At 39.5% G+C, this 26,133-nt stretch overlaps 1 protein-coding gene across 1 annotated transcript in view; it reads left to right on the top strand.

Moving 5' to 3' along the window:
• The window catches only part of ANKFN1 (ankyrin repeat and fibronectin type III domain containing 1), a gene marked incomplete at its 3' end in the record, with an annotated part of 361,393 nt that overhangs the window by 129,829 nt on the left and 205,431 nt on the right, over positions 1-26,133 (top strand). Inside the window, exon 2 of the mRNA XM_084238232.1 lies at positions 7,099-7,139. The remainder of the gene's footprint in view (positions 1-7,098; positions 7,140-26,133) is intronic.

Here is a 26,133-nt window from a genome sequence, read left to right as displayed (position 1 = left end):
GATTCCAATAACATAAGCAATCCAATTGGAAATGTTCATAAATACCAGCAGGGAAATATATATATATATATATGCAAAACTATTAACGATCATGGAAAAATGATCTGTGACCTTTTTTAAGACCAGCCCACTTTAGATCAATCAAGACCCAAAGTCAGAGGTAAGAGAGATTAGAGGTGGCATGATTTATAACCACTTAAGGAACATTTTAACCAAAAAATTACTTTGAACAGTAATTTTTCAATTTGGACTTAATAAAAACAATCATAATCATCACAGTTTAAGCACTGAAAAATGGGCAAAGTCTCTGTCACTATGTTATAGGCATTATTCCCCTCCTAAGATATTAATCTAACATCTTAGACAAGTTGTAGGTGCTACTTATTTCCATTTTGTATAAAAAGGTATTGAGATACATAAAAGTTTATGTATGGTGTATGTATGTATATATGCATGTATGTCCACATACATAAGCAAAAAACACAAGGTTAGATAACTGTCTAAAAGTCGCACTAGAGGTTAGTAGAAGAAACAACACTTGAACTCCTCACCCCCTCGGTACCATCGCCTATCTCCAGAGCGCAGTCATGGATAGAGGGCCTCAAACTCTCAAGAGCAGACCCCTGTGTCTGCAGCACATGGAGGGTGGGAGGATCAGGAAGAGGTAGTCTATATACACAATGGAATACTACTCAGCTATTAAAAAAACATAAAACCTTATTATTTTTGACAACATAGATGGAACTGGAGAGGATTATGCTAAGTAAAATAAGGGGAAAGGCAAATACTGGATGATGTCACATATGGAATATAGACAAACTGTTAAAACAAAGGTCAGATAAAACCAAACTAATACAAACCCTAGAAATCTGAGTGTAGAGCTGAGGCTACTAGGGAGGGAGGGTAAAGGGGTGAGGACAAAGTGGACAAGGAGCACAGTGGACTATGGGGGAGGACTTTGGGTGCTCTGGTGGTGGGCATGGTGTAGCAACAACACCCAAAGGAGACCCTTTACCTTTAAAACACAGAAACTTTTTAAACCAGTGTTACCTCAATAAAATAAAAAAGTGAACAGAAGATCCACAATCCACAAAATATTACCTGATAATTTACATATTCTTCCTTATATAAAACCTGCTTTGGGGGCCTCCCTGGTGGCACAAGGGGTTAAGCGTCAGCATTGTGAAGCTGTCTGCAGCTACTGCAGCAAGAGTCCAATCCCCAGCCAGGGAGGTGCAGCAGACCTCTCCTGTCTCACCTGCTGCTCCCCTCAGCAGTGTATTTCAGTAGATCTGCCTGTTCTGCTCCCCACTCTGTCTCTGGTGAGTCCTCTCACCCCCCTCACCTCTGGCCTACACCCCAGATCTTGTATCCATAAATAAATAAATCTTTAAAAAAAAATAAAACCTGCATTGGTTCATTTTTAAATTAATTTCCCAAGTAATTTAAAAGACTATTGGTCACTAGTTCTGGCAATGTGTGGAATAGAAAACAAGTATTCCTATCACAGCATTAAAAAAATAAAATTAACGTAAAGAAAAATTCATTCAATATTCAGACTAAGAAAGTTCAGTTTACTTCATCTCAAAATTTGTAATATTAGATATACAGGAATTAGCTGGTAGCATTATTGAAAGAAATAGAACTATACGAGATTTGACTCTATTTTACACTATATGAAGTTATACTTGTCCTGATACAACATTTGTATATCATAAAAAATTTCAATAGCTGACAATTCAAACCAGATATTTCAATCACCATAAAACACTCAGAAATTACTAAGTAGCCTATTTTTTAAATGAGTGTCAATTGTAGGGTATAGATCCTACGTAGATGGGATAAGCCACAGGAACAAGGATTAGAAGTCAAGATGGGTGGGGCAGAGAATGCTCTGGTTGCACACTTTCCCCTAGAGATCTGCTGCTCTAGAATCCTCAATTCACAGATTCCAGTGATATGGCAATTTAGGATACTGAATTCCTAGCAAGTAGACCAAAGGCAGTATTCCGAGTCCATTCCATGGACCTAGCTACCATGACAGCAGAATGGAAACACCTGGTCTTGCAGGCAGAGAGCCAAGTGCCCAGCATCTCCCTGAGGGAGGAGCAGAGCAAGGCTTCTGTAAGTATAACAATCTACTCGTGATATCAAGAGAGCCCATCCATGAATCCTGAAATACTACAAAGTACAAGAATAGACTGTTGGGGCCTCCCCGGTGGCGCAGCGGTTGAGTGCTGGGTTGCGAAGCTGCCCGCAGCCTCTGTGGCACCGGTTCAATCCCCGGCTGCTCCCTGGCCACCAGAGGAGGGTCCCGCATGGCGCGCAGACCTCTCCTGCTGCCCGCTGCTCCCCTCAGCAGTGTACTTCGGTCCTTCTGCCTGCTCTGCTCCCCGCTCTGGCTCTGGTGAATTCTCTCACCCTCCCATGCTTCTGACTGTACCCAGTGCATGTATAAATAAACAAAACAAACAAATAAAATACATGCCTCTTTAAAAAAAAAATAGACTGTTGATGTGTGCGAAAACCATGTGTGTGCAAAACAAGGCAAGTGGTGGTTTTGTCTCTGGACCTCTCAAAGAGCTAGTTCCTCCAGCCCTCTAATGCTGTCCCTTTGCCTGGTGTGCTCCACACCCCCCATTTGCCTTCTTAACTCTTACCCTGGGGAAGAGTGGTACCTCCATTGGGGTGTTATGAGTAATAAACAAATCAATGCATGTAAAAGCACTTAGGACAGTTCCTAATGCATTAAGAACCAACAGTTAGCTGTTGTTATTATTGTTAGATATGAATATTTCTCCCACTATTATCCCCATACTTCCAATTAGACTGCCCTGATTTCTGTCTAGATCAACTCACCAAAGACCACCTTCCCACCTCACTGACCACTGCTGTAACTTTGCATTATGCCATCATGTAATCCCTCCAAACTCTCTCTACTGTGTCGTTAACCAGACAATATAAGGGCACTGAATGCATTATTAGGGCTTGGCCAGTATCCTGCATATACCAAGAACTCAAATATTTAGCAAACAGTTCATTAATGATGTTAAGACTCAAGGACAAGTGGAAGGGCGGGGGCGGGGCCGGGCCGGGGCGGAGGGGCGGGGCAGGAGGGGCGGGGCCGGGGAGGAGGGGGCGCCATCTGAAGCACAGAGCATAGCTGAGCAGCAGGCACAGAGAGAAGAGACCTTCTGCTGCACCACATGCCCTCTAGCTCCATGCCCCCTTCTGGGGGCTAATGCCTACGCTCCTTGTGGGTAGCTCCTCAGGCCGCAGCGGTGAGAGCGCTGAGACTAACCCCTAGGCCATCCTGGAGGCCCTGCCAGGGGCTTAGTTAAATGGAGCCTTTAACCTTTATTAGGAGGCTTCAGGAGAACTACTGACAGCTGCTCCTCCAGCAAGTCAGAAGAGACTACGGCTGCCCTTCCCTTCCCTCAGTGATCATCACTGTCTCCTCCTAGGGCCCCTGGGCGCTGAGGGAAGATGGCTTTCAGCAGCACCTCCATGTCTTCATCGGTGACAAGAGGGGGCAAAGTATGGGGATTTTTCAAGTCTAAAGTATTTTTCATTGATGAATCAGAAGAAAAACCTACACAGTTCAGAAAGTAATCAGGATTGTACTGATCCTGAAAGATTTCTTTGGTGATGATCGTGTGTAAAATCAATATTTAGAAGTTTCTAGAGATTTAAGTATGCAGACTTCTGATGTCCTCATAGAATAATGAATGCTCTTAGCGAGCTGAAGAGACTCAAAAAAACAAAGTAAATAATCCAGTCACAAAATGGGCAGAATAGATAAAAAGGAACTTCTCCAAAGAGGAAATGCAAATGGCCAACAGGCATATGAAAAAATGTTCAGTATCACTTGCAATCAGGGAAATGTAAATCAAAACTACCATGAGATACCATCTTACACCAGTGAGAATGGCACATATTAAAAAAACTAGCAACAACAAATGTTGGCGAGGGTGTGGAAAAAAAGGAAATCTCCTGCACTGCTGGTGGGAGTGCAAACTGGTCCAGCCACTATGGAGAGCTGTGTGGAGATTTCCGGACCTACTAAACATAGAGCTTCCATAGGATCCAGCAATTCCACTCCTAGGTATTTACCCAAAGGACACAGATACATTAATTCTAAAGGGCACCTGCACCCCTATGTTTATAGCAGCACTGTTTACAATAGCTAAGCTTTGGAAACAACCCAAATGCCCAAAAATAGATGACTGGATCAAGAAGATGTGGTCCATATACACCATGGAATATCACTCAGCATTCAAAAAAGATAAACACATGCCATTTGCAGCAACATGGATGGAGCTGGAAGGGATCATGCTCAGCAAAATAAGCCAGAAAGAAGATGAAAAACACTGGATGGTCTCACTCATAGCAGGAATTTAGAAACCAGCAAAGCACCTGTAGTCCATGATCTTAGTCTATCCTTTGCACTTGTTTTCTTCACATTGTATAGAAGAAATGGATTAAGTAGAAGAAGCCATACATTTCTGGGCATTAAAGAATAGTTTGTGTGGTTGTTCAGAATCATCTTGGAAGGTGCAGTGATTTATCTCTCCATATCCTCCAGATATTTCTTAGCTCGTGTCTTCTAGTACCACCGTCTCTTCTCCCATTAGTATACACTCTGTTTGCCTTCCTTGCTCCTAGAAGCTGCCCAAGGACATATGACAATATTCTAAGATCTTTCCAGGCCCTCCATGGATGGCAGTGGTTTCATATCACACTTAAACAATCTCCTGAGGTTGTGACCTGAGAGGTCCCGGCTTGGGGGATCGTCCACAGACCACGGCTGTACTCCCTGCTCCGACCTGATGCTCTCCTCAGGATCGGGAACACAATGCCCTAGGGACACCAGGTGACTGCAGGTCTCCAGCATCACATCCCGGTACAGGGTCCTCTGAGCTTCACTCAGGCACTGCCGCTCCTCCCAGGTGAAGTTCACAGCCACGTCTTCAAATGACACCGTCCCTTCTGAGGGAACATTTCTCATCTCAGGGCCGGCAGCTCACCAGAGATTCGTCCATTGTCGCTGCTCTCACAGACGCGCCAGGGCTAGGGAGCGGCGCTGGGGGGCGATGGGGTCCAGCACAGAGGACGGAGGCAGCTGCCGGGGGTCCGGGAGTCTCCTGGCCAGAGCCCGCCACACGCTGCCTCGGGGCACCGCAGCGCTAGCGGACCAACTCAATAGTTTTCAAAGTGATCAATGCTAGTGCTGTGATATCGTTGCCCAAATGAAGAGTTCGTGTCCAATGAATGCGTAAAGTAACAATTTTCTTTGTTAACGCTTTTTGGCAAAGAAAAACCTGCTATCTGAGGCAGTAGGAAAAACTTTGCTCAGTGGATGAGAGCATTCTAAATTTGTTTCCTAGCAACAAGTTCATCAAAGGAACTGAAGGTACACATCTCAGGAATTTGCAGAACAGTTTTTTGTGTGTATGGAGGGGAGAGTTGAAAGCTGAGGGAAATGTATATCAAACAGTGGTCAGAGAAGTGTCCTAATTTCTTCCAGTCAGTGACATGTGCTATCCTGCTGAGTCACACTATGGGATCCATCTAAAAATTTCAGCTCAATAAAAATGCGTGGAGTGCCTAATCTGGTGTAAAGATCTCTGAAAGAGGAACTTCTTTGTGGGCCCAACAGTTCAATACCTTAATTTGTCAGTCTGTAATTATAGTCCTCAACCATCTCCAGGGACAGTAAATGAGGAGTTAGATGACTTACTGGAACATTGAGGAATTTTCCAATGTGAATGTTGATCCATTAGAGGCATAAAACTTGGAGGAAGGCAATCTGAGAGAGGAATTTGAGACAATGGTACAACTTTGACTCCCCAAAGTAGAGCCATCTTACCCAAACAGTATTCTCTCAGAACTTCAATTTCATGGACTTACTTTATCTTTTTGATTTCCCTAATTGGTCTCGTGATAATAATAATAGCACTAACAGTAACAACACTAGGTACAATTTATCAAGTCCCCACACATAAGCCAAATTTGTGTCATTCTTTTAGATTATCTTATTTAATCCTTATAACAGTGCTTTAAAATAGTCATCATTTTTATTTCTACCAATCCCAGAATATTGAATCGACCTGCCAAAGTCATGCTATTACTAAAAGTGGCAGAGGATACAAAAATATTGTTCACTGAAGTGACTAATCTGACTCATCCAGGCCGAAGTGGGTGATATGGCAAGATCTTTCTGTAGCTCTGTGACTTAGCGTAAGACCATGACTTAGTGTTAGAGATGATCTGGAACCACTGAACTCTCAAAATGCAAATAACTCATATCAACCATGGGGATTTACCCGGCATCCCCAATTAAAACTTCTATTCTGAAAAGTACTCCTTTGGATATAACCTCAATAGAACTCCCCACTCCTACCTAAAAAAAATAAAATGGATTTGGAAGCAAGCTTTATTGTCTGGTGGGCTGCCACACTAAAGAAATTGCCTGCCCGCACAATTGGCAAACACCTTGCAAGCACAGGCAGAGTAATTGTTCTCTCCCTTTCACTGCCATCTTGAATAAAGAGAAACCTGGCCTTGGTTCCAAGCCCCACCACCACCCCCAGAAAAGCTTTTTATTTCTTGGAAAAGAAAACTATCCACTCATCCCAATAAGCATGAATTGAGAAAATCATAATTTTTAGGAGTTTAATGGAACAATGTGTCAGGACTGGACCTACAAGAACAAGGTACAATGTCAATATGAACCAGAAGTCCAAAAAGGACAAGTCTAAGTCAGTGACATAGAAAACTAGACTCAAATTTCCTCTAGCCATGATCAGACTGGGAGACAAAGTGAGAACCAGGTGGTTTTGAAGTTCTGGGCTGCTCAGGGACAGGGAGCTGAGCACGCAATGAGATACAGCATTTGAAGAAGTGTTTTCCTTGTGAGCTACAGTTCTCTATACCTCCAGGAAATCTCCCAGTAAGTTTTATTTTTTCATCTCTAGGCTTCTCATTTTATCAGTCAGTGCCTGCACCTTCAAAGACAATTCAATGCCCTTTTCATTTTGATTCAGTTACTGTACAGTGTTGTTTTTAACATACTTTCCCCCCCCCTCTCTGTTTCAGAGACTACCCTTTAAAGACAAGCATTTCACTTGCAGCAAAATGTAAGTACATTTCATTCTTGAAATGGTATCTATTTCTCAGCTATAATTCCTAAGTCCTCCTAATCTTTAAGGCTCCCATCTCACACGGCTGCATTCTTAAAGTCTGGCTCAACAAATGCAACCACAGCTTGAATCTAACATTTCATACTATGAATTTGAATAGTACCATGGAGTGTTCTACAAACAATTTGGGAAGCAGATTGAATGTGATTATGACTGCAAAGATATTGTATCGAGAGAGCTAGAAAAAAATGTGACAAGGAAAATATTAAGGCAATGTTCTGTTCGATATTTTGACCACCGCATGACACCAAACATTTGAATATCCAGGTTCTCTCAAATGGCTAATTTATTCCTCTCTTCACAGTTGTTTCTCACAGTCACAGGTGGTTTCACATTTAATAGCATAGGAGTTCTTAATAATTCCTTCCTGTGAGCACTGTATTACAGCCACTCTGTAAACCAGTGTTCTTTCTAGAAGGAATCTCCTGTGTGCTACGTTTCTTTACTTTGGTACTCCCAGGGTCCATACCCAAACTACAAGCTCCCTCTAGTCTAAACAATCAAATAGTCATACCAGCTTCAAAATGGAAGTTATGAGTGTTTTAGAGTTTTGCTTTTGGGAATTAGGATGCAAATTTTTTAATAAAATGTTTATAATGATTTTAACCAAAAATAATATGAATATTCATCATGTCTCTGGAAAAAATTGATTATATCTGAGTACAAAAAGCAGGAGGTAGATTGTGGATTCAAGATAAAGATTCCAGCTATTCAAACAGAGCAAAAAGGTAGCAAGTTACTTGTCACTAGAGATATGGTACAAAGTTGAACCAGGTAAACTTAGTAGTGTACATTAAATCCCAGCTCCTGATTCAAACAGAATTCCCAATGGAGGATACATCTCAGCAGTCACTAAAACATCTCATTAGACATTCTTAGACCCATGAGGATCTAAAGGTCTCACTTGAATTATATATATTATACATGTCCCAATAAATTCCTTTTGAGTCATTCATTTCCTGAGAAAACTATGTATTTAGCTAACCTGCAAGAAAGTCTTCATTTTTTCTTTTTGTGTGTGTGTGTGTGGGACCCTCGCCGGTGGCCTGGGATCGAACTGGCGCTGCAAAGGCTGCGGGCAGCCTCGCAACCCAGCGCTCAACCGCTGCGCCACCAGGGGAGGCCCAAGAAAGTCTTCATTTTTAACTGATTTCCCCGGGTAATGATTTGGTTTGCTCTCTAGAATAAATTGATGGCACTGCTATTCCCCAAATAGTCCAACATTAGCACAAGAGATCTTTACCCTCGAAACCATTTAAATTTTATGTCAAAGTATTATGCATTCACTGGAATTTTAAAAAAATGTCAATCTCTACCATATTGTGTTGGTCTTTATTGCATTATCAAGACACCTGCATGCTATGAATATTTTAAGCAGCTTTTACCAATAGTCATGTTAGACTTTATAAGCATTTCCCTTTTTATATGCCATCCTAAGTAGTTTAATTGTACAAGTGTTAACTTTTGACTGCATTCTTCCTTTTGAACACAGAAATTATTCAGGGGGAACCTCCTGTGTTTGGTTTCCTACATATTCATATTTGGTAGCTCTTTATCACACTATTTCTGTCTATTTAGGCTTAGCACTGCTATTAAATGATTTGATGGTAAATGCTAAAGACACTTGATGTATGTTCATAGTGAAATTTAGCTGAAGGGCAATTTTAAGGCAGTATGTTGTCATTGTATGCAAATATTCAACTATAAACACGTAGGTGACTATTACCTCCAGATCTCTTTATTAAAGTTTCAGTTAAAGGCCCCTTTTACTTTTTCAGATGCAGAGGTCAATTTGTGATGACTTTATTTTCACTTTTTTTTCTCAAGGACATACAAAATGCTTGGTAACCTATTTTATTAGTAAATATTCAGATAGGCAAACTTGCATGAGAATTTTAAGCAAATTGAAGCTACACACCTCTCCGATTCATCTTTGAGCAACAGACTCAAAGCTGGTCTGACTCATGAGTCATGGAAACACATTATTCAAGTTGCCAGGCAATTGTAACATGGTTCACTTGGGCAGCCAGACTCCATCAGCCCCTCCGGAGTTGGCGTGATGTCCTCAGAGGCATTGTTTTCTACAACCGATACAATCAACCTAATCAGCACTCCACTGGGACAAGACTTCCTTCCACCTATAGTGAATGGCAGGAGGCTTTCCAAGTAAAGCACCTGGAACTGGGTATGGGATTCATAAAACCCTAGCCCCACCAATGAAGGACATCCTTAGCCAAGTCGGGAAGAGGTGCCTCTCAGAGAAAGAGGGCCAGGCCGGTAAGGGCAGGAACTCAGAGTGAAAGCCTGAAGCCTCATGCTGAGTCCCAGATCACTCTTTCAGTTTCTAGTATCCTTATTTTTGGTATCCTCACCCTAATAGGGTGAGAGATAGGGCAGATATTTTTCCTGCCTCCTTCAAAGGGTGGTTGTGATACTCACCTAAGATAATGTTTGGGGAAAATTTTACCATCTAAAAATGCCGTGTGTTTTTAAGGGATTCATATTAGATTCTTGGAGGCTCTCTGTTTTGGTTGGAGTCCATGGGACTCTGGGGGCAAACTGTGGGCCTTAAAATAAATACTACACAATAGAAGAAAATAGAGCCGTATTGGGCCAAGTCAGGCTGCTGGAAAGACTTGCACCCACATCTTTGTTTCTTTTTAACCACTCATATTCTTCAGGACCACTGCCTCTGGTGGAAGAGAATTGTCTTCTGGGTGGTATGGGTGAGAAAGTCACCAAACAAACCTGAATTATCCAGAGGCCTGTAAAATGCGCAATTGCCTTTTAAGAGCCATGGTGATATTGTGTGTTCCTTTCGATTTTTGGCAGTAAGCATTTTCTGCAATTTGTGGTTTTGCAATTTCTCTTTATACAGACAACATGCTGGCTCTCATTCAACGCCTCACTGGTTGTGGGGGGGAGGGGAAGGAGAAGGAGAGAGAGATTTCCTGGGGCTCTGACCACTCCAGAGAAAGAAGGAAACGTTAATGAAATAAGTCAGAAAGAATGCTTGAGATTAGTGGAAGCCTGTTGGCTAGTAGAGAAGAAATAACTTTTAATAAATTGGTGGTGTGGTTGGGATTTTATCTGGGGGCTTTCAGCGGCTAAACAAAGGTCTGTTCCTCTTGACTCTTCTAGACTGTCCACTGGGCTCAGTTTGGATTTCTTTTTTTTTTTTTTTTTTTTAAGATTTATTTATTTATTTATTTATACAAGCACTGGGTACAGTCAGAAGCGTGGGACGGTGAAAGAATTCACCAGAGCCAGAGGGGAGAGCAGAACAGGCAGAGTGACGAAGTACACTGCTGAGGGGAGCAGCGGGCGGCAGGAGAGGTCTGCGCGCCATGTGGGACCCTTCTCCTGTGGCCTGGGAGCAGCCGGGGATCGAACCAGCGCTACAGAGGCTGCGGGCAGCTTCGCAACCCAGTGCTCAACCGCTGCGCCACCAGGGAGGCCCTGGATTTCTGTCTTGATTGCTTTTGTCTCCTACATCCAAGGAGCCTAGTGACTCCTTTCCACTGGCATCCTCCAGCCTCTTCTGGCCTTAGTGGGATCCTTGTTAAATACTCTATCTCTAGGTGACCAATTATATTAACTTGGTTATTATATTAACTTGGTTGGTGCAAATCGCCTGAAGAGCTATGTGCCTGGTTGCCTGCCCTCACTCTGGCTGCCTGCTCTTCCTTTTCCCAAGGCTGAATGTTCTTTGCAGAGGAAGTTTGTGGCCCCATCTGCAGTGCAGGGATGGAACATTTATCTTGGGGAGAGATAATTTCTTCTGTTTCTCTTCATCACCTTTGGAAAGGATTTGCTGACTTCTGTTTGCTTTTTTTATGGCTGCTGGGCACTGCTGAAGGATTTAAAGTTGCATCCAGCATAAACCTTCTTTGCTCATTTCTTTATATCAAAACAGCACAGTAGATTCCCTGGGGCTTAGGTCCAGAGTTCAAAGGCTCTCTGTGCACCAAAACAATTGCCTATGTCGCTAATTTCTCCTCTGTTCAAGCATGGCTTAAATGTCACTACTGCTTTTTCTTCTAAAAGGAATATAAAGATAATTGCTGCTCCTATTTTAATTGTATTAATTTTCACATATTTGGAGGAAGTCTAATATTCCTGTGCATGGACGTTCTAAATCTCATATGTGTTAGGCAATCATTTTGTTCTGTCACTGTAAATTCTAGGATTTTAATTTTGAAAGATTCTCTCAACATGATGCAGTTCAACAGCTCACCCCAAGTCATTTTCCTCTCCACACCCTGCCTTGGAGCCCTCTCCCTGGCCCACAGAAGGCCAGTCCGTTTTTCCATTTAATAGCGCAACACACAGAATTAGCTTTGTGTTGGTTTTTTACCTCTGGGAGTAGGTCAGAAGTTAGAGCCTTCTTCCATAAGACAACCCCATATATCCTGAGTGGTCCTCATCCAGGTTAAGCATTCCCAATTTCTCTAACCATTCTTCATATGATTTGCTTTAGTCATTCCTTACTGTGTGTCCCAGTCACAAAATTTCAGTGTGCCTCTCAAAATGCTCTGTAGCCTGAGGAAGGAGAGATCTGCCAAGATGGCTGAGCATTGCAGAGCTCCCAAGGAAGAAAAGCTCTTGCTCTAGACATGTTATTTCTATTACTACCACCTAAGAGCACATCACAAAATTTAACAGCACATCAGTCCTGACATTAATCCTAAAACCTCTAGATATCGTATATATAGAACTGCTATAAAAGTACATTTCCATCAGTCTTGTATTTGTGCACTGAGTTTTGAGAACCACACAGAACTTTATTCCCATGACACTCACTGGTTTCAGAACAATAGTGGAAACTGTTAGCAGCTTTGTGAATCTGAATTCATTTAAATCCTGTCCCAGTTTGGGGACACATTTGATTTGCCTCTTGACTTCACTTAAGAGATGGATTAAAAATCGTGAATATCTGAATTTCAAGCTCCTCAAAGGTAGAGTCATGTTTTAGTCATTGTCTCTCCTGCAAAGTCTGTGACATTCTTGTTAAATAACCTGATGCTTAATGAATTGTTTTTATTAAATTATTCAACAAAATGCAGATACAGGCAGTTTTCCAGTGCCCTGACAGAATGCTATCTTTAGATTGGTATCAGTGTCCTTTGGAAACTAACAAGACTACTTTTACACTCTATTGCTAACGCCTGGTGGTTTTGTAGCCTTATGTAGTTCACGAACAGTGTGGCCTCCGGGGCTAGATTGCCTTACTAGACTTTGCTAGCTGTGTTCTTTGGAACATGTTACTCTCTAAGTCTGTTTCCTGACATGTAAAATGGTGACATTAATTATCTGTATCTGCTTCTTAAGTTTGTTGTGATGAATAAGTGAATCAATCCATGTAAAGAATATGGAACAGCTACCAAGAATATAAAAGCAATATAGTACTAAAAGTTCTATTCTTGTTGCTCTTGTTATTATTCTCAAGATATGCTGCTATAACCACCCTCTCCTAAAAGGAATGAAGGCCATTTTGACATAATTTGTTCATAATCAACACAGATTGACTCCAAATAATAATCTAATTACCAAAATGCTATGTAACACAAATATAGCTCTGCTACTTCATGGTCCATCTCAGTCCAGGTATGCAATCAAAAGAAATGAAAACATCTAAAAGGTAAAAACAATGTCAATTTCTACTGCGGTCCCTCAAAGGAAATACTGCATTCCACAGCAAAATAGTCTAAAGATCTTTTCCCAATTCCTTATGGTAGCTGCTCAAAAATCTCACCTCACTTTCTCCCTGCTACTCTATATAACAAAATTTCCTTGCTCGTGTTGCTTTTTGTTTTTCTCTTCTCCCTTCTCTCCTAATCATGCCCAATTTTCCAGGGTTAATAAATTACTAGTCTACTGTTTTCTGTCTCCAACAACTCCATTCCCTATGTATTTTCAATGTGACCTTTCAATGTGGCTTCTGGAAAGAATTACATACACACACACAATTATTATAAATCTTACTGATATAATGGATATGTAGCACACAATTTACAAAGATTCATAAAATATGTAATACTCTTTACTATAAATTTTATATAGCTAACTGATTCTCAGAATGCCTTCATCGATTTTTGCCGAACTTTTTTACTGTAGCCAGGTTATTACTGCAACTGATGCATTTTACATATAAATGGCTTTTTTGTTTGCTTATGTTAGTAAATAAGACAAAAGTGAAAAAACGATGTGTCACAGGTCCGCTCATTCATTGGTAATGTGAGCGACTTCTTTACTAAACTGGAAAGAGATTTTGAACACTACAGAATATTTTCCTCATTTTTCTGTATCGTTCGCCAGGTGACAGCTTTAGACATAACACTCCTTTTTGTTTAATCTGTATTATTAACATTCTCTAAATTACTTTCTTAAATCTAGACAATCGACAAACATTACAATTGGCATAGTACCATTTCCACAAACTCCATTAAAAAGAGAAAGTGTGGGGCCTCCCTGTTGGCGCAAGGGGTTAAGCACGGCACTATGAAGCTATCTGCAGCCTCTACAGCACCAGTTCAATCCTGGCCAGCTAGGGAGCAACCCACATGGTGCAGCAGACCTCTCCTGTCTAACCTGCTGCTCCCCTCAGCAGTGTATTTCAGTCGGTCTGCCTGTTCTGCTCCCCACTCTGTCTCTGGTGAATCTTCTCACACCTGCACCTCTGCCCTGTACCCCAGTTCTTGTATGCATAAATAAATCTTTAAAAAAAGAAAGTTTTATGAAATATATCAAATATATGGGAATAGAACATAGGAATATCCATGTATTTATCACTCACATTTAACTAATTTTGACATTTTTCAATATCCCAGGTTTTTATGGATTTTAATAAATGTTATAATTAAATCTTCATTTGCCCCCTTTCCTGATCCTGTTCTGCTCTATCATCCCCAATCCTGAATGTTTACCCATGTTTCTCTCTGTTAAAGTAGCTGTGATCTTTAAACTTTCAGAAGTGCAGTTCAGCCAATTTTTGGTATTAAAAAAGCAACTTCAATGATTACCCCTGTAGTCCTGTGCACCAGAGCAGAATTTTCTCCAATATACCCAAATGTGAGATTTGGGGGATGTAGGGTATGTCACTCATAAACATCTCTGCATGTGGCCAAATTGCTCTCATCATAGGACCAGCTTACTTTCCCATAAGTGGGGTGTGTGAGTTCCTGTTTACCCAAATTTTTGTCAACCTGTCTTATTTTCAGACATCATACTTTTCCAATCAAATGGTTGTAAAATGGTGTCTAGTTTTTCTACTTTTCAATTTCCTAATTTCTAGTAAAGTTGAACATCTTGTCATGTTTATTAAATGTTCAGTGTTCCTATTTTCCATCCTTTACTATTTTTCAGACAGTGGCTCTTCTATTTTTATTGATTTGTATAAGTTATTTATCTAGTCTAGGTAGTCAATATTTGTGTGTTATGTGCAAATATCTTTTCCAGACATTGGCCTGTCTTTATGTGTCATAATATTTGTATGGAGACTTTTACATTTTAGTATGATGTAAATTATTGAGCATCTTACTTGCAGTATTTTTGTTTCTTCCTACTCTGATGCTGAAAATTTATTCTTGAAACAAAAATTGTTTTTAAAAGCAAAGAATTGAGAACATTATATTAAGCAAAAAAATATAAAGGATAATAACCTAAAAGGAAAGGCTAGTGTAAAGCTGGTGAAAGCTCTCTGAGAAAACCCCATTTGCCTTTCTTTCTACCAAAATCTAAGTCATCTTTCCCTAACTACTTATTCTAACTCATGTTTTGTCTCCCTCCAATTTAATCTCATAAATATTTCTAAGCACTGTAAAGTATCAGGCACTAAATTAGTACTGAGACTACAGTAATAAAAAAGATAAGTGTGGTTCTATCTTTGTGGAATATATCTAGTATGGAAAACAAACAAGAATTTACAACACCAGGGTGTCCCTGGTGGCACAAGGGTTTATGATGCAGCGCTATGAAGCAGTCCACAGCCACTGAGACAAGAGTACTATCCCCAGCCAGGGAGGTGACCCACGTGGCGCAGATCTCTCTTGTCTTGCTCACTACTCCCCTCAGCAGTGTATTTCAGTACATCCACCTGTTCTGTTCCCCACTCTGTCTCTGGTGAACCCTCTCACCCCCATACCTCTGGCCTGTACCCCAATATTATATGCACAAATAAATCTTAAAAAAAAGAATTTACATCAACTAATAATATTTATAATTCTAGGACTTATAATTAAATTATCCTATTTAATGGTTGATGACATGTATGTTATCTAATTTTACATGACTTAATCACACTTTATTAGTTCTGAAAGAAGTGATATTCACATGAAGATAGTGAATATATAGCCTACATTTCTCCTTTTTATATCCATGATTTAACACATGGAACCAAGGATCATTATATATCCAGGATTGAGTAGTTTATACCTTTCAGTGGGTTCAAGTGGGTTTCAAAGTACCAGAGCACACACAGAGACTGTTTTAAGGTCAGCTATTACTTCTTTACATCAATGATCACTGTAGAAATTATAGTTATATGTTGCTACCGTGTGATCTTTAACATCTCAGAGTTAATGATTTAGAATAAGACTTTAGAGTTGATTTTGAAAAGAATCCCTAGATTATTGTGTCTCCATGGTGATTTAATTTTAGGTTAAGGTAACTTTATTCCTGATTTATAAAGCATGTTGTCTTTTAAAAGGAGATAATCTAAGAGAAAGACTAAATGGTACATAGAAGAAACACTAAAAGCTAACTGACCAGGTCATAAATAGAAACCAGTTTTACGTATCTCCAAGTAACTTCAAACATATAATCCAGATATTTGCCTCAAAATAAAAGATAAAAAATGATATCTACAAAAAAGTTACAACAAGAGACAGAAAATAGCAAGTACTGGTGAAAATGTAGAGCAATTGACATTTTCATGCAATGCTGGCGTACAATTTTGGTATCTCCACACATTGAAATATTACACAGCAAGAAAAATATATGATCTACAACTGCATGCAACCACATGAAGAGTCACAAAGTGTTAAATCGAAGATGTGAAACAATGGAAAGTGCTAATGTAATTGCAAATCGTTATGAACCCATTTGGGGAATTTTGCAACCAGACCAAATCTTTATTTGGTGGGTCTGTATTTTCATTTTATCTTTTTTTTTCCCTCCAAAATGTTCTCATGCCACATCAAATGAAGTAGATCAAATGACCATCTTCCAGAATCTGGATTAGAAAGACCATAAAACAGAGTAGATTCAAAGCTGAGAGGTCAGTGAGCTAGGACAGGACATGGATGCCAGATGCCCAGCATATGAGGCCAAGGTCTTAGCCAGATAATTTGTAACAACAAGAATGAGGCAAAAGAGAAGCAAAGCGTAGATAAGGAGACCAAAAGCAAGTAAAAAAATCTGTATCAATGGGAAGGGATCACAGTGATGCCTGTGATCAGGGACAGGGAAGAGGACATCATACTTGTGAGAAGGGCAAAGGCAGTGGCAAAACAGGGGCACATGCTGATATGAGGTCAGTTACATACCCCTTGCTATAGCTGGACAAAGTATAGTTGGACCAAGATTTGTAAGCCAGATTGGCTTGATTTGTAAGCCAGAAATGGAACTGGCTTACCTAAAATTCAACAAATAGCTCAAAAAGCTCTTGGGTAAAGAGACTGGACTAATTATAAAGAGGTTAGGAGGGCTGTGAGTCACCTCACTAAACCCCTTGAAAAATGTTTAAGGAGCACATTTATAAAAATTATATATGCATATATGCATATATATATATACACATATAAATATATATTTAAAATCTAAAAATTTGAGTTTTAATCTCAAGTTACATTAGGGGGGATTTGAAGAATGTTATACTTTTTATTGAAATTTAAAAACCTATATAACTATCACATTCTGTAATTCTGTGCCTTTGAATATATTTTCAGTTCAATGAAACTTCATTGCACTGGGTAGAAATTGACCCCAGGATTCAGCCACAGACCCTAATGAAGTATGAGGGATGGGGCGGGGAGAGGTGGGTGGGCAGTAGCTTAGAAAGCAGGAAGGGGGTAAGTGCTGTTGGGAGGAAAGTTTCCAAGTGTGAGTATGGCAGGAAGGGTGTGGTGACTTAAAATCCCATGAACATGGTTGGCTTTTCTTCTCTGCTAATAGCCTATAACTTCAACATGTTAATTTTTTTTAATGTGCATAAATGTACTATTCAAGACACTGTGCTGTGTAAGTTAGGTGAAAATTCAATACTTAACTATAGACATTCATACTTTTGACTGCAAAGAGCTTATTTTCCAGTAGGAGCATCAAAGATAGAGCAGAATATCTCATTTACCCCAAATGGAAGAAACCACCTGTAGTCACTTTTCCTGGGTCTGCCTCCTTGCCAGTGTGTATGGTAATCAAAGTCACATGCCTGGAAAAAATTCTCATGACTCAAAGTTCTTGCATCACATCAGCCAGTAGAACTAGCAGCCTCAAGGCAAAGTGTTATTTCTCAGCACGAGAGGTTTTATTGCTATCAGTTCCTGAGATTCCTAGTTATTTCATCAATGCAGAGGAGGCCGATGGCATGCAGCCAGCAGGCAGGGAGAGCTGGCCATCACTGGAGCCAGGGGCCAAGCAGCTCTCCCAAGAGCACTGGCTGGGGGTGCAGAGTAGAGGGAGCAGGCTCCTTAGAATCACAACTTGTCCCATCCTACCCTCTACAAAATAGGCAATGTAAGCCTCAGCTCTGCTTCAGCAAAGATCAGCTGGACAGCCAAATTTTTGTTGCTTTAAAATATCAATATACTTTCTCAGTCTTAGCAATTAATTTGTTTCTAATTCCAGTATGTGTTCTCCCAAAAAGACTTGCACTCATATGAAATATTTGAAATACCAATTATTTGCTGATGGCTTACTTGTCTGAAGTCTCTTAAAATATCCTGGGTAAAGCTCCCCAAACCACTTACATGTATTTTAAATTCTAATAGTCAATATTTCATTTTTGTCCAACCTGCAAATTGAACTGTATACAGCAAAAAGAAAAGGAAAAAGATGAATTGTGTGTGCAATGTCAGTCCCATCCCACTCAATGATCCACTGCCAAACACAAGGGTCACTGCAGCTAGATGCTGGTGGATCCTCAGGTCATTCCTTCATGCACTCACAGCGCTCAAAGAGTGAAGGTCTCGCCAAGTGGAGTTTGACTCTGGTAGTTAAAGATCATTTTCAACACCTTGGCACCCAAACACTAGTAACTACTTGGTGCTCACTGGTGATCTTTTTTTGCTTCCCTGGTTATTCTGGACTTAGCGAAAGAGGGTTCCAGAATGTAGGTTAAGGGTAATATAGTGACTTTGCACTGGTCACTTTGACAATTTTTACCCTACACATCAACTTTAAAAACTAAGTGCCACATGGCCTGTGACTCCCTTGTGATTATTAAATTTTGTTAGTAACATTGTAAAGCTGATCACAAAGTAATACTATTTTATCTGTATACAGGAGGAGGGAATTTCATTTTACCATGTTTTAAAGGAGAACACATTCTAGACACTTAATTATGTCATTAAAATGAAGACTAAATAGAAACAGGGGCTAAGAGACACCATCAAGAGAAAAGCAATTCTCTAAGGAAATTGGAGAATCCTCCTTTTATTCTGAAATTTCAACATAAACCTGCGGGAGCTGGCCAAGTAATTGGATTTTGTAGTTTTGCTACAGCACTAAGTCATGTTTTATGGATTCTTTTAGTGGGTGAGCTTGTTGCAATTTATTAAAAGAGAAGACAGCAACATCAACCTACTAAAAGGTCAGAAGGGAAAGAAAGCAGATGGGTCTTTTTCCCAGAATCAGGTGAAATGGTCCTGCCTGTCAAGACAGCATCGCTTTGTAGAAGAGTGTTATTCACCCAAAAAGAGGCCTTTGCAATCATGCTGTTCCTTTCTTTCTTACACACTACTCCCACCTCCCATCAGCTGAGGAAAAGTGTTAGTAGTACCTGCAAGGTGATTCCAAACTTCCCTGAAACTCAAACTTGGGGTACAGGCTGCCGAGGTAGGGGTCTGCATCCTAAGTTGTATGTTTGGAGCAAACCTACCACATCCCAGCATCACAAGAGGAGGCTTGTGTGAACTGAGATCTTTTATCTGTTCTGCCCCCAAGAGACCAATCTCCTCGAAGACATCAAGTGCCTGACAGAGACATAATACAGCAGCAAGCCAGACGCATTTCTGTAGCTCAACTTAATTGCTTCAGCTAAAGTTACAAAGTTGTTCAGCTCTGTATGCTGGACCCATCTAATGTCCAACCTTTCTTATTACTTTCTTTACAAACTCCTTTTGTGTCTCTCTCCCCATGGAGCTCATGCTTCCTAGAATTTAGCCTACCAAACAAATAATTCATAATAAATGTTACAACTTTTACAAATCAAAATGAGATATTGCCAATCAGAAGTTTGGCAAGTTTGATTTATTGATGTGTTAGCTTGTGGGTTGTTGTAGTTTCATGAAGGGGAGAGAAGAATGGGTAGAGACAATCAATTTGATAGGATTGGCACTAGAACTTTGGTGGTGTGTGTGCTGTGATACACACACTTATATATACATACACACACATATGCACACATATATATATGAATGGAGGGATGAAGCTGTACTTCCAAAACTTACATACTACTATAAACCAATGGCAAATCATAAAAAGTTCCTTTAAAAAAAGAGACTTCCTGTTCTTGATTATACTTTTTGAAAATGTAGGCAGTTTCCTATTGGCATATATAATACATCTCTAAAAATTATGCTAAAGTGCAATTAAAAATGTTCAAAGGTAGTCATACATGTTATAAGTGAGATTCCATTTCAGAGAACTTAGCGAATAACATGAAATCCCTACTTCCATCTCTCCTTTCAGGCATGAGCTTCAAGCCTAAATTACTTATTCCAGAGTTTTGTTTCATTTTATTCACCTTAGAACACACAATTAAGCAGCTGGAGTAAAGATCTGCTTTCATCATGTAGATTGGTTTTGTGCCCAAATCTACACTTATCACTAGATTCACATTCTGTCATTTCTTCATCTTTTGTTCATATTTATACAATGAGAAAATGCAATAAACTACTCAGATAACTAACTAGAAAGTGCTGCTTTGCAGACCATGATGGCATTGCTGCTGAACTGGACACAAGCAGCACCACACAAAGAAAACGTCAGGTAGAGCTGTTTGTACTGAGGTACAAAGTGGAGTTCAGTAGTGGAAGGAGATTTAGATACTTTAATATGTGATGGAGAAAAATACAAGGCATTTGAAAGTTAAACTTGTAAAAGCTGACCCAGATTTCCCTCATATACATCAAACCTTGGAGTTTGTAAGCTAGTAATCCTAGGTTTAAAAACAGATTGTAAAGTAAATATTTCAGTTATACGCTAGCTACATAATTGCAATTATTACCATTTGTTGTTATTGAATATTTATTATGTTTCAGGCACTAAACTGGGTATTTTATACATATGCTTTATCCTAATTACCTGATTTAATCTTATTAATAGCACTGTGGAGGGGGGTAGGAACAAAGGGGGTGAGAGGTCCCAATCATCTTTGGTAAAGGACTGTGGGTACCTGGATGATGAGTGGGGTGTGGTGACAGACATCTGAGGAGGTGTTAACCTATTTCCCTAAATCATATACAGTGTTATAATCCAATGTTACCTGAATAATAAAAATAAATTTTAAAAAATAACAGTGCAAAATTGGATTGTTTCAGCAATTTACTGAAGAAACTGAAACTCAAGTATGAAGCTTTCTGCCTAAGAGCACATTTAACTAGAAAATAATGGAACTGGAATTCAAATTAAATCCATCTCACTCCAAAAACCATGCTCTTTCTTCCATACTTGTCCTCTTCCTAATATTGCTTACTAAGACTGAATACAGGGCCTCTCTGGCGGCACAGGAGTCAAAGTCTCAGTGCAATCAAGCTGTCACCAAACACTGCGGCATGAGTTGGATCCTCAGCCAGGGAGCTAACGCACATGGCTCAGCAGACCTCTCCTGTCTCACCCACTTCTCCCCTCAGCAGTGCATTTCAGTAGATTCATCTGTTCTGTTCCCCACTCTGTCTCTGGTGGATCTTCTTGCCCCCCCCCCCAACCTTGGGCCCATACCCCAGTTCTTGTATGCATGAATAAATAAAAATAAATCTTAAAAAAAAGACTGAATAGATTTGGTACAGTCCCCCTGCCTTTAAATTTGGTCTGGGTGTTTTCTCTAAAGCCACCTTCTAGAAAATTTCTTGGGTTCCTGCTAGTTGGCTCAATGAATGTATAAAAAACAATATTCTGTTTTAAGTACTGATAATTCTGGAGAATTGAACAGAACGGTGTCCGCCAACTGGTCTTGTCTAAATACCTTTGGATGTGACATATTATCATGTCAGGAGAAAGTGATACAATATACTCAGGAAGGGAGATTATGAACAGTCATTGCCAGTGTCTAGCCATTGTCTCATTGACTCCTCATCACAGTTCCTTAGACAGAAAAGCATCATGATCACTCTCTCCCAGCAAGTCCCAGAGATGGTAATAAGAGGGTATATGAACCCAGGTCTACTGACGGCAAAGGCTCACCCCTTTGAAGGCAGAGCACCAGGAGCCCTGGGGTACACCTATGACAGATGTGTGTCCCCACTGCCAAGTTATATTCCTCAAAGATTTGTTCTGACTCTTACTCATCAGAGCATAGCAATAACCATAGTTTCCATTTTGTGCCAGTCACTTGACTATGTTCCTCACTAAGTTATACCTGGAGAAATATTTGTTGAATGAATGTAAGATTTAACACATCATTTAATAATTACAACAACATTATGAGGCTTGAATTACTATTTTCTATTTCTACTATGGAGGGGAGGGCAGAGGGTTATCCAGGCCTGACAGTGAGAAAAGTCAGAGCTGAAATTCAAGCATCTATCAGGCCCCCAAACCAAATGACCCTCTTCTCCAAATGACCCAACCTCAAGGAGTTCTGAGAATTCTATGCTATTACCTCTGGCATGGAAATCTACTTAGTACTAGTCAAGGATACCCCTAAGCAGATCCTGAGACCAGTAAGTATGATTTATCAGGAGATGATCACAGGAAACGTGAGTAATAGCAAAGATGTGAGCCCCAGCAGGAAAGGCTGCAAGATGCATTATCAGCACACAGTTAGCATTGTGGACACCTGGAACTGAATCCCACTGGAGGGACAAGTCCCAATGGAGACAGGGGCACAGCAAGGAAAGTCACATTCAGTCTGACTAGAACAGCTTAGGGTATCATTAGACAAGTAACTTACTTGTAGCTAAGATCATCCTAACCCTTAAGATTTTTACAAGAATAAGTTGTTTCAAGAAGAATGGATGTCAGATATATTTCATACACAGAAAGTCTCAATGTTATAAAAGTGTAAATTATCTCCTAATATGTAAATTTAAAGCAAATCCTTTCCTAATGCCAACAGGAATATTAACAGAGCTTGATACATTGATTCTAGACTAGACTCCATATGGAAGAACAAAAGCCCCCTCATAGCCGGGGTAGTTCCAAATGTGACAAAAGTTGGACAATCTTACTAAAAACAGATATTTACCTTTAAAAATCAACAGTCACTAAGATAATATGATTTGTCATGGGGAGAGACAGATACTAGAATAGGACAGAGATCCCAATGGGCCAGTAGAAGGCATGGTAAATAAAGGAGGAGGTCATGAACACCTGAGGATGGGTGGAATGTTTGGTAAGTGCTGCAGATATGTTGGCTTTTCATATGGGGATAAATTAGAAAAAAGATTTTGCTTTTTATCCACATAGGAAGTCAATAGTCCCACAGCACTTACTGAGATGTAATCACTGGGACAGCTTTCAGTGCCTCTGGACTTTCTGCTATACCATTGCTTGCTTTTTTCTGAGAGAAGAAAAACTCATGAAATAATTTTACAGTGTTTATTTACATAGTAGCTGAAAGAAGGGTTAGGACATTGGCACCCCACTAGCTTGCCATCCCTTCAACAAACCCTACCAGCATCTCCATAATAACAAAACATCCATTTACTCATTTAAAAAAAAAAAAAGGAGCAGGGAAAAAAAGAGTATAATCTAAGTATCCTCCACTCTCTATTTCCTATGGAAATCTAGGATTTGAAAACACAGTTTTATTTTTACTTAGGATTCAGGTCATCTTGATATACCAAATAGACCCTCTGCTATATTTTTCCTGCTTCAAAATTCAAGGCAAGTAAGTTTTATTTAAATGTGCGAATTACAATCTAATGAAAGAGTAATTCAAATTCTCTTAAATTCAAGTTCCAGCCCATGAAAAAGAATGGCAGAGTAGATTAGTAATGTCTGCCATGAGCACAGTAATGGAAAATGACATTATACTTGCCAAGAATTTCTCATTCCTTAATTTGACATGTTTCTATCCACAAATATAAACAAAAGTTTACATCATTAATCTAGGGAGCTTAGTATTATTATTCAAAATAGTGAATCAATACCAATTTCTGCCCACAAAGTGGTTTCTTAAAGCATCTGGTTGGAATATGCCACACAAACTTGATTTATACATCATGTTACAGCTCTTCTCAAATGAGAGGGAAAAGCATACTCTCAAGAGTTAAGTTATTTGGCTTCGGCAAGACAACAGTTGCTTAGGGAATTCGATGTGCAACCCAGGACTTCCCTGTTACATATAACAGATGATTATGTATGACCATGTACTTAACAGTATAGCCATCATTGAATATCACATGAAACTATTACTTTTAGACAATTTGAACAATTTTTCCCATGCAGGAAGTTGAAGGGCCAGTATGCTGTTTTATTTATTGATTTACATATCACCTCTTTCCAAAAAGAAATTTGAAGCTGCTTACAAAGCCACAGTCTAGTTAAATTTAAAAAAAAAAAAGTCTTGTTAATAAAAAAAAATTGGCCATTCTTCCCACATAAAGTCAAATGATGTTTACTCACTATTTCTTGAGTTGATCTCCTTTAACATGGGAACTTTGCATGCCTTTGCAATGGTGTAAAATAATATATTCCCCAAATATAGGGTGCTCCCAAAATGATTTGTGACTTACGGAGTAAATGAATAAGTGAAATCTAGTGTAAGTGTTGTTGGTTTCTTTTAAATGAAATCTAGTGTATGTTGGTTTCTTTTAAATGAAGACTCTATTTCCAAGGTAGTTTTCATCTGAATTAAGCCAATTTTTGTGTTAGTTGCATTCCAGAATTATCAGCAAACACTTGTGTTAGGCAATTAGCAAAGAGTACAAATCTTGCTGCCGGGTTTTTCTCTCTGATGTCCAAGTGTCCAGATTCAGCATCCATCTCAGAAATGCACAGTTTTCATTCCCATTTATTGTCTTGATACTAAAGACCATCCATTTCACCTCATCTCATTAGTTTCAGTTCTCACACCAGATGAAGCTTGAATGCCAATATGGAAAGGCATGTTCCATCAGAAGAGTTAAAAGAAAAAAAGTAACCAGTGCTTCTAACATCTATAGGAAGAGATCTGGTGGCTCCATCCAAAATATTCCTGGAATATGAGCTTTAAGAAACTAAAAATAGAAAGTGAAGCAAGAGGTGAGGACAGCTTATAAAATGAATGCCAAGAAGTCCTATTCATATGTTGGGTTGAGTTACAAATTTGTCTTTAAATCTGTGGGCTGTATCTCTTTGTATTGCATTATGGATCCCTTTGACGATGTAATAGAAGATCTGAAACATTCCCTCAGAAACAAACAAGAAGAATTCTTTTTCAAAAGCTATCATTAGTAAAAACTATAGAATTTTTTATATCATAAAATTTCATAACAACTGAACTTTAGTTATAAGTAACATGAAAGGAAAGATGTTTAGGTACTTGCTAGGAAAAATAGCTGAAAATGCTTTTTCCAAAGTATCATAAACCTTTGGAAGTGTTCCCTATCTGAGATTGGTGAATGAACAGAAGATATGCAACAAAGTTATAGCCAGAGGACTGGGAATCCATATGTTCAAAGAATGCAAACTTCTTTATGTGTCCAAGGTTGTCACCACTGAAAAGCACTTCTAAAGTCACGCATTTCCAGTTGTTTACAGATAAAAAAAAAAAAACACAATATCTGGAAGAGGGAAAGTGGCTTGTGTCTAGTTACATAGCTAACCAGCAATGGAAACAACACTGTATGCTCTTTCACTAAAGAAAAAATTAGGACAAGAAATCTGCAACAACAACAACAAAAAATTATTTAAAATGTATTCCCAGGCCAGGCCTCCCTTGGTGGCGCAGCGGTTGAGTGCTGGGCTGCGAGGCTGCCCACAGCCTTTGCAGCTCCGGTTCATTCCCTGGCCGCCAGCGAGGGTCCCACAAAAAAAAAAAAAAAAAAAATGTATTCCCAGGCCAACTGCATTTATTTGCTTATTTGCTTTCCTCCCTCTACTTCAGATGTTTCTCTTTTTTAAAATATGAAATGCATACTATAAGAAAAAATAACAAGGAAATCTGGAATGAGAAAGAGGAGGTGAGAAAAATGAGGTGAAACAGAATTTATCAAAGTATTGACATATTAAATATACCTCTAAGGGTCTACATAGCTGCTAGAAATGAGTTAGCAGTTGATGCTATACTTCCTAGCAGCCTAGCAAGCAAAGAAATCTGATAGGCATCAGATAAAAAACAACAGAGAATCTGAAAATACTACATACTATTTGATTCCAACTATGATGACATTCCAGAAGAGGCAAAGTCATGGAGACAGAAAAAGTTCAGTGGTTTCTGGAAGGGGGGAGGGGGAAAGGATCACTAGATGGAGCACAGAACATAGTCTGCATGAGCTAATAATGGTGGATACATGTTATTTACATGTCATTTTACACATTTACTCCAACTCCCTAGATGTGCGACACC

Source organism: Talpa europaea (assembly GCF_964194135.1).
Source record: "Talpa europaea genome assembly, chromosome: 7".
Lineage (NCBI taxonomy): Eukaryota > Metazoa > Chordata > Mammalia > Eulipotyphla > Talpidae > Talpa > Talpa europaea.
Note: the sequence above shows the minus strand (reverse complement) of the source record. Positions and strands in the feature narration are given on the sequence as shown.